Source organism: Pelmatolapia mariae, linkage group LG16_19, assembly GCF_036321145.2.
Source record: "Pelmatolapia mariae isolate MD_Pm_ZW linkage group LG16_19, Pm_UMD_F_2, whole genome shotgun sequence".
In the NCBI taxonomy this organism is placed as follows: domain Eukaryota; kingdom Metazoa; phylum Chordata; class Actinopteri; order Cichliformes; family Cichlidae; genus Pelmatolapia; species Pelmatolapia mariae.
Genome location: NC_086241.1, coordinates 34,822,313 through 34,832,689, shown reverse-complemented (window position 1 = coordinate 34,832,689; position 10,377 = coordinate 34,822,313).

Sequence of the window (10,377 nt, the reverse complement as noted above, 5' to 3'; positions counted from 1 at the left end):
ATCCAGGGAAGACCTGTTTTCTATGAGCCTGGGCCACATACACCAAACCACAATCGAGCCAGATATGGCATGCCATCGCATAGACAGTGCCATCTACGCCAGGCCTGGCCCATATCTGGATGACATACGTCTTATCACACCAGAAGTCAGCCAGCAGTGCCGGCTTGACACCAGATCCGGCCCAGACCTGTCTGCTATGTGGGGAAAAGTCTCAAGATAATGAGCCACAGCCTTGTTTTAAAGTGTTTATCTTTGAAGGTGCTGTGTCTCTAATTGCAAATCTGGAGGGTGGGCGATCAATTAAAACTCTGAGAAATACTGGTAAATACATTCTGAATAATTACTGCTGGGCTAAATTGGTCATAAATGCAATGCTGAGCCAAGGCAGAGTGTGTGACTGAGTTTCCTCTTGCAGTGCTAGCATCTTGGTCCAAGGAGTGAAAATGGGATATATATTGTAGCTCCCTTGCATCCAGAGTACATCAGCTCCAAGCTAATCTGCAGGTTTTTCACCATTGTTGCTCAGCCCTCCTTCCCTTTTAAAGGTATTTATTTTATTATGGTTCATTATTATTTATTATTGCTGGGGGCAATGTGAAATCTGTCCTGAGGTCATAGAGTGGTGTCAAACAACAACTGCAATCAAGTGTTTGCGATAACTAGTAATTTTACTCGTCTTTGTAGAATTCAGCCATAATTTGAGGATGAACCACTTTTTTAAGGTCTTGCCACAGCATCCCAATCAGATTCAGGTCTCTATTTTATCTTAAGCAATTCAGAGGTGGACATGCTGATGCGTTTTGGATCATTGTCCTGCTGCAGAACCGTTCTACACTTCAGCTTGAGGTCATGAACAGATGGCCAGATTCTCCCTCTGAGCTGTGTGAAGTGCCCTCCTGCTTGAAACGCTCCAGGATCTCCTGGTCCCAAAGTCCACCATCACATAATTAACTACACTACAGGCATGGCTCCCTGATGTCTGAATGTCATGAAAGACTAGTACTGAGCCACCTGAAGGACATCACAGAGCCCCTGCTGAACCCCCTGCAGTCTGCAGTTTACAGTTTGCAAACAGGTCGGCCAAGGATGCAGTGAACACGGGACTGCACTACACCCTGCATCACTCTGACCAACGTATGCCAGGATCTTGTTCGTGGACTTCAGCTCGCCCTTCAACACTAATACTAGACTTCCTCCACCAGAAGCTTACCCAGCTCACTGTGCCCACCTCAGTGGATCACTGACTGTGGAGATGATGGTAGACTTTTGGACCCCCCCAAACAAATACTTGCACTACTTTCAAGCACTTTGCAACCTTTCCTCTGTGTGCCTTTCTATTATATGCCTTCCTCCTGTTTTGTATATATTTCTCCTGTTGTACACACTCCTCTTTTCTATTATTTATTCTTGCTGTCCTACTATTTATATTATTACACCATGCACAGTTAGTGTGGAGCACCTACAATTTCAGTGTATATGTACAGTGACAATAAAAGATGTTTCTATTCGATTCAAAGTGGACTTCACCGTTGATAAAACAGGTCAATTCTGGGTCTGGGACAACATGAGCTGAATATGAGACAGCTGATGACTGGAACACTGTGTGGGTCCATTTTCAGTGACTGCATCCTTCAAAGGCCATATTTTAAGGTCAGTTAGGTTACAGCAAAGTGCCGAAGGGTGTTCTAATTTGAAGCGTCCTCCAAATGTGGCCTCCTTTTCACCGGATTTGATAGATGGGTGAGATGTATCCTCTGAGGTCTGCCCTCCCATTCATTACGCTAATGTTAATGTTAGCATGGTTATTTTCCTGCCTTTGTTTGAGATGGGGAAAGTGATATGAACTCAGAGCTCCTTGAATTTTTTACTGAAACTGAGTTAAATTTCACTGCTGTAATTTTTGAATGAAATTTCTTATATAATAATCCAATAAATTTAATGTTGGTCATATTGTATTTACATTATTTGACCAAAGTGAGATGACTTTAATCTCATGAATCACATTAAGTAACTGTTGTTTGCCAGCTAATGTTAAAGTTACTTTTGTGTAAGGAGACACAGCCTAACGATCCCACCATCACTCAGCCTCAAATACATCACCCGCCAGCACCTGCCCCAAATTGTAGACTCAGGTTGAGGATCCTGTGGAGAGGTTGACACACTCTGTGAGCCAGCAGCCTACCCAGAACATCGTCTTCTCAGCTCCAACCTCAACCCTGTGTCTGTGGTAAACAAGGTTGGAGGTGTAACCCTCTCCTGGGTAAGTACACCTCACTCTAGGTTCGGCATCCATTCGCTTCCGCTTCTCCTTTTCAGGGTCGTGGGGGGTGCTGGAGCCTATCCTAGCTGTCATAGGGTGAGAGGCGGGGTACACCCTTGACAGGTCGCCAGTCTGTCGCAGGGCTAACACACAGAGACAGACAACCGTTCGCGCTCACATTCACACCTATGGGCAATTTGGATTAATCAGTTAACCTATCCCCACAAGCTGCATGTCTTTGGACGGCGGGAGGAAACCGGAGTACCCGGAGGGAACCCACGCGAACATGGGGAGAACATGTAGACTCCACACAGAAAGACCTTGGCCTGATGGTGGGATTGAACTCAGGACCTTCTTGCTGTGCGGCAACAGTGCTAACCACCGTGCCACCGTCTTTGTATGTTATATTATTAAAAATGATGTGACTGTATAGCTGCAGACTATCTAGAAAAGAAGACTGGTGGAAACAAATAAGACTCCATTTAATGGGTGAAATGTTTTCCCTTTAAGAGGCACTTCACTCTGTGAGGTAAATGGCTTTTTATGGTAAATGTTTCACAATACATACAAATCAGAGCTCTGAATCCAAAGTAAACCCTGCGTGAGCCACTGTGGCAGAAGGTCTCTGCCTGTTGACAGCTGTCACATTTCATAAGACATACTCGTTTCCATCACCCCCATTTCTGTCCCACAAGACCTTCTGCTAAATGAGAGGCAACAGGTTTTTATGGCTATACACAAAAATCTACAAACGGTGCGCCACAGTAGCTGGTATAAAACACTCGATTTGTTCCTTTTCTGCCTTTCTCATTTAGGCTGCTTCAGAAGAGCTTGGGTGCAGGCAGGTGTGTGCTTTATGTGTCTGATTGACACCTGAGCAGGGGCTCTGACATAGATGCTCCATTCCCTCTGCACCGGCACTAATAAAACAAGAAGACGCTCGCTGTCAGTGTTTGTCACTGAGAAACAAACAGGGGAGGTGGATGGTGCTGCTGGCGAGCATTGGCCATTGCACGCTAACTTTTTCTGACAAGAGGCAACAGTTTAAAATAGGTTTATCTCAGAGAGAAAACAAAGGGACTATAGAGTGAATAGAAAGCTTCGGGGACAGATTTCACTACAAAAAAATCCAATATACTGAGAAGTGAGGGGAAAAGATGTGGTCGGCACATGCTACAAGAATATGTTGAAAATCTTTGTCATTCTAATTTTCATTCAGAAGGAAGAAAAGAAGGTCATGCTAATCAAGAGCAGCACACATGGCCAATTCTTCTCACCGTCCGTCAGGTGGCTAACCAAAGTATCACTGGACTTACCCTCCTGCTTCATTTGCATCAAAACATATGTTACTTCTTTTTGGCCTGTTTCAGGGAGGGTGGAGATGAGATGATGAGCTGCTGTGAAACAATCAAGCAATAACCACGAGGCACGAAGAGCTTGTGCAGGAGTTACTCAGGTCTCAGCTGTTTGAAGACTTGCTCATGTACTTTAACCCTCTGGAGTCGTGCTGGTGTGTCCAAATCACACGGCCTTGCTGCTACATTTAAGATGATGTAGCGTAGCATGCAGCTGTGTCAAGTCTCTGTTTCAACTTGTGTTCAAAGTGTGGACTTCAAGCTATGTACCAGTTTTTATATTGTATTGATAGGCCAACTAAAACCAGACTTTTGATAAATAATTTATTTACGCTTTTTAATGAATACCATTGTCACAGGAATTCAAAGGTCCGCGCAAAACAAAGCGAAAATATGACACCAGCTTTCCTGTTTCCAGCTCTTTGTATGTCTGGCAGTTGAAGTGTTTTGTGACTTTTTTCCTCATTCTGTAAGAATATCATAGCTTGATTTGTCATAGATTCTGAGATAATACAGACACAAGCTTATATGTTGCCCATTTATTTTTCATTGTGTTAATATTAGATTGTATATTCTTAGTTAAAGGAGCTGGACACTACCATGTTAAGTATTCATTAGCCAGTGCAACTATCAACCTATTACATGGTTATTTTTTTTGATGTTAACATTAGATTTTATCCATGTAAGACACTTACCTTGTAGTCTTCTGTAGTCGTACTCACAGTTGAGGCCAAAATTTTTAACCCTCCTTATGAAATTGATTTCAGTATGAAAATCTGCTTCCAAAATAACAATGTCCACTAAGTTTAATTAGGATATTTTATTGATACACTGAGTTGGAACAAGAAAGGGTAAAAATGAGACATCCAAAATGATTAGCCCCATGGCCATTAATAGTCAATACTGCACCCTTTCTGAGCCATAACTGACAACAGTCTCTTAGAGTAGGTCTTTACCAGGTTGGCACAGGTCTCCTGAGGGATTTGGGACATTCCTCCATTGCAAATTGTTCTAGTTGGTCCAAATTGCACAGTTTCCGAGCAGGGAGATTAACTTTGAGCACTTGCCACAGATTCTCAATAGGACTGAGGTCTGGGTTCTGTGCGGGCCACTCCAGGATCTTGGTTTTGGTATCCTTGAGGAACTGTTGGACTGTTCCAAAAAATACATTTTGGGTGAAATTCATATCAGCACATAGGTGGCTGGTCAAAGATCCTGAGACCCTGTATGAAGGAAAATGTTGAACAAAAGTCATGGATCATTAATAATACTCACCGCCCTCTGCTTCACTTGGGGACCTTGGTCCCCAGGTCCTCCTGTGCTGACCTGCCTTTTCTATCTGTCTCTTCTTTTTGCGCCCTCTCATTCTTTCTCCATTCAGTTTGAGAGCGTGCATTGTTACCCTGCTAGTTTGTTCCTCCTCCTACTAATCACACACACCTGGAAACGGTCTGCTGATTAACTCACCTGTTTTGCAAGCAGCCATTATCTGTAGCCTTCTTAAGACTAAAAAGAGTCGCTGCCAGAGCGTTGCATCTACTTCATGCTCTGTTCTACACTATGAAGCTTGTTCAGCATACCCAGGATACCTTTCCATTATCTGGATTGACTTACCCTAACGCTGTCAATCGGAATAACCAATCACACGAACGCAGAACTCTGACCAATCTAAAAGGGGCATCTTATATGACTCTTCTTTGGCAGAAAGTGATCCCTATGACACCTACACCAGAGACATTATAAAATCTAAAAACAGAAAATAATAGTGAAATGCAACACTGTTGTAAAAGGAAAAGAGATGAAGTTTAATCATTAACCTGGTGGTTAATGGCACAGAGCATTAAAATAAACATTTTAATTACACTTAATTATTGCTGTGTGCTCTCAGTGCTGCTGTTGATTTTTAAGGATAATGGCTGCACACATGCGAGTTCTGAAACTTGAACAGGATCCATTCAAACATTAAAGCTTACTGTCCCACAGTCTAATAACGAGATGTGCAAAGTGTTTCAGTTTGACGCAGATCAAAGTAAAATTAATTGAGCAGGTATTGTTGATGTGTGTCCTGTGTTCCAGTTCTGCATTTCCAGCAGTGTAAAAGAGCAGAAGATGAAAATCATGTATAACAACACTAAATGACCAAATGAATACATGGAGATTCCTGTGACAATTCAACATGTGGTTTGTGCTTCAGTCAGTGATTTTAATAAGGTACAGCTTAAAAAGCTCCACATGTTCAACCAGCAGCATGAATGCAGAACGTCTTATGTATCCTGACACTTTTGAGACCCAGCATTCAGTTTTCTGGGAACATAAGCTCCAGTTGCTCGTCTGTTGGACCCTCACCGGCTGGTTCTTGGGTGCTGGATCCCTGGGACCCTGATCTCGGCTTGCACCAGGGTCAGCTGCCCTCTGAGACTCCTACCCTTTTGCTGTGGGCACCCCATCTAGGGCCTCCATCCTTCTCCTGCTGGGATGGGCGCACAGATATCGTGGAGATGTGTGGCCTTAGGTCTTCGGTATTCTTGGGGACTGTGGATGGTTCTGCCTCCTGGGACATTATTGTGGCTTCTTCATTTTTAAGTACATTTCGTGTGAAAGACACATACACAGTCCCAATCTCTCTCTCTCTTTTTCTCTCTTACACTCACACACACACAAACCCCACAAAGAAAGACCTGCCTGTCTTTCCTTAGACATTGTCATACTGTAACCACTTCTAATGTAATAACTGAAATAGGACAGATAGAAATGAAGAAATACACAGATAAAAGAAACACCTGAGCAAGAGGAGAATTAATAGAGCTGATCTTGGAAAAGCAAAATGTGTTAGACACAACAGTGCATTCAGATCATAAAGAAAAGAAGTGCAGTTTTTGGAGATGCTCTGACTCAGTTTTCTACCCATCACAGCTTGGTCTTTGTCAAACTTGCCGATTTTTCCTGCTTCTAAAACATCAACTTTGAGGACAAAAGGTTCACTTGCTTCCTAATAATCCTGATAATATCCCACCCACAAGCAGGTGCCCTGATGAAGAGTTATTCACTTCATTTATCAGTGATCATAATGTTATGCCTGATAGGTGCATCAGTATTTAGAATCATGTAACATGTTTAGAGATTTTATTGTTGTTGACTGAAGGATGATGCAGGACATATAAGTATGCCCCCATCAAGACTGACACGGGTACTTTGTTAATGTTACTGCACTGTTGTTAATTTATTTCAATCATGTAAACAATAATCAAAGTTCATTTAGCAAAGAAAGAAGAGAAAGCAATGCTATACAAAATAAAGCTAATACATTTCAATATTGCTTCAACTGTTCTGATTCAGTTACATGTCAGAAAAGAGCAGGAAGAAGTGCACACTTATTTAATCCCACTCCTTTACTATAAGTTATCGGTCAATATTCAGTCAGCTTCCTTACTGATATAATCTGCAGTAATGATAATGAACAGATTTCTGATATTATATATACATCACATCATAACATTTCCTAAACAGAGACAATCACTTAATTTCAACATTTTTCCTTTCTTTATAATTTATGAAGATCATATCTTTATAACTCTTTTTGAACTGCTTTATGTTTGGACATTGTTTCAACTCCATATTCAAACTTTTCCACAGCTTCAGAAACACAGAAGCTTTTTCTGGTAGTACGCACACTCACAGCTTTGAAGTTATAAAAATCCCTTAAATTATAACTTCTTTTCTCTCAAAACAAAAAGGAGTTTGTGCTGTTTGGAATTTCACTAGATTGGCAAATTTCAATATTTCATTCAGTAAAATAGTGAGTTTAGTGAGTAAGCTGCATTGTGGATGATTCGAGCTGCTTTTTTTTGAAGAGTAAAAAGTGAATGTAATGTACTTTTATAGTTATTGCCCCAGACGTCTGCACAATAGCTTAAGTAAGGTGAAACCAGTGAACAGTAGAGAATATGAAGTGATGTCCCATCTAATACCTGCTTTGCCTTGTTTAGGACTGCAGTGCTTTTTGATACTTTGAAATGAATATATAGTTTTTCATCTTATTACCCCTAGAAATGTATTTATTTCACTGACTTTTTCAATATCAGCACCATTTATTTGAATCTGAGCGTTTGTACTTAAATTACTATTTCCAAATGACATAATTTTAGTTTTATTCAAATTTAATGATAATTTGTTTTTATCAAACCAGAACTTCACTTAACTTATTTCATTTGTCATCTCATCCAATAAATGCTGCAGAAAATCTTTGTATCGTCAGCAAAGAGTACCATTTTTAATAGTTTGGACACTTTACAAATGTCATTAATGTACAAGTTGAAGAATTTGGGGCCCAAAACTGACCCTTGGGGTACACCACAAGCAATGTCCATACATAAGGAGCAAGAACAATTTAATTTCACAAACTGTCACTTAAATAATTTAATTTAAAGCTAGCCAGTAGCGGTTTTAGATACGGGCGACACGGGCGGTTGCCCGGGGCGGCATCGTGGTGGGGGGCGGCATCACGGACATCGGCAAAAAAAAAAAATGCTTGTACTCATGCTGCCCTGACATCAACCAGCGCATATTGGGAATGGCATAGGCACCGATCGGTTTTCTATCGCCCATTTGCTGGGAGTAAGGGCGCCCTCCGTTTGCGAGGTGCGCCTGCTGCTTGCGGCACAGGGAGAAGAGGGCGGGGCGGCGGGGGATTCTCTGGCTGGCTGGAGCAGCATCTAATAACCAACTCGCAAAATAAAACAAAATAAAAACAAACCAACAAACACGAAAACACCAGACATCGTGATACAGACTTATAATTTGCACCAATGTTTTTTCAAAATTCTATACGCGAAAAGTGAGCGCGAGAGCCCTCGGTGCGCCTGCGCGCTGCTGAAGTCAAAGTAAACTTTATTGTCATCTCTGCTACATACAGTCCAGTATATAGAGAGACGAGACGACGAGGCTCCAGTTACAGCAGTGCAAGTAAACAAACAATAAATATTTAAGAGTAAAAAAATAAATATACACTTTAGGACCAGGGGTAAAGGGATCAATAACAATTTAAAATGTATATTTTATATTTTGTTGATTTAAAGTCTCACACACAACCCGTTTTTAAAGTTTAAAAAAAAAGAGAAAAGAAGAGGAGGAGTGTAGCGACTTCCACAGTCGCTAGAGGCTGGGGATGGAGCCTGCCTATTTGCCTGACGCGCTGTCAACTTTACGCAATAATGCGAGAGGTGGAATTGCTTGCTTGTTTATTAAAGTGCTTGAAAAGTTTACAGAGCAATGTGATCGGCTCGCGATTCAAACTCTTAAAACATCACAGGCTCTAATGCAACAAGGGGAAACTCGTTGTGCTGCGGTCAACAAAAACTACGGCTACCCAGCTCTTCTCTCTGACTCCCGTTACACATCACCATAGCAACCAAACAAATGAAAACCCAGTGATCATTAAAATTCAATACATTTAATTATGGCTCCTACAAGGAGAAACGAGCAAAAGATACAGGTAAGCAGATGTGTCATTGGATAATGGCAGGTCATGTATCCTAAAACATTAAGAATCAGAATACTTTATTAACCCCTAAGGAAATTATGTGGGTTACAGTTCCTCCAAGAAGAAATGGTAAAAATAGTAACAGTAACAGACTAAACTCCAAACAATACATTATGTTACAGATTTTAATATTAATTAGTCATTGTTGATTGTTGATTTGTCCTGTTCTCATTGTATGACGAATTATGATGTCTGTTTAGTAGCCGTTTGCATACAATGCATACTCTCTCTCTCTTCATATGTGTGTGTGTGTGTGTGTGGGGGGGGGGGGCGGAGGGCGCCAGAGGGAGTGTTCGCCCAGGGCGCCAAACAGGCTAGGACCGCCACTGCCCGGGTGGGTTCCTCCTTGGTTTTTACACCACTGAATAAACGTCAAAACAGAAAACTGATTAAACAGAAGTATGAGACGGTCGAGAATTTACGCCAGTATCCTGTTATATTTTAAATAGCAAGGAGCAGACTGCCGAGTTTATTAAACTCCACCGAGACATCGGTGACGTTAATCAGAAGGCTAGACCGTCCAATTTCATGGCCGTTTACTTCCGGCCTACCCAACCTTCTGAGGACCCGGCCCACGTAGACCGCAAAGGCCGAGTCCTCAGGAGGATGCAGCCCATGAATTTGGACACAGCTTACATGTGTTTCTGTGTGTTTAAGTGAACGAGTGAGTTTGTGTCTGTAAGCCTTTAAAGGAGAATGTGGAGGCTGCAATGAAGAGAAGGGAGCATATCAGCATTCTGGAGTTTGCCCTGTGCAAAGTTTCTGTGCTGCTGAAAACAAGATGTTATGATGGTGTAGACTTTAATTAATATTAATAATAAACCACTCAGGTCAGTGTTTTACCAGCCCTCTACACTTTTATTGGCTTGTGAAAAAAGCTTTATTTTTATATTTTAAACATTAATTCTATTTAATTGAGACAGCAATTTAAATCATTTCACTTGAAAAAGGTTTGAAAACCTTGAAGTAAATGCGGTCTAGTACACCTCGTGCCCCCCTTTAGACTCAGCCCTGTTCGCTTCAGCTTTTAGAAACCCTTATAATTGAAACATGGTATCAGACTAAGTTAACAGTTCACCTGAGTATTTTAATACAACTACACGTCGTTTGTTGATCAGGTGCTTTGATGAAGGACTGCTGCTCGTTTTTTCCCAGTAAAGGTTTTAATGGTGATCACAGGGACAGCGCTGCTGTGTCACTCAGCTTGACCTCAGCATCTCGGT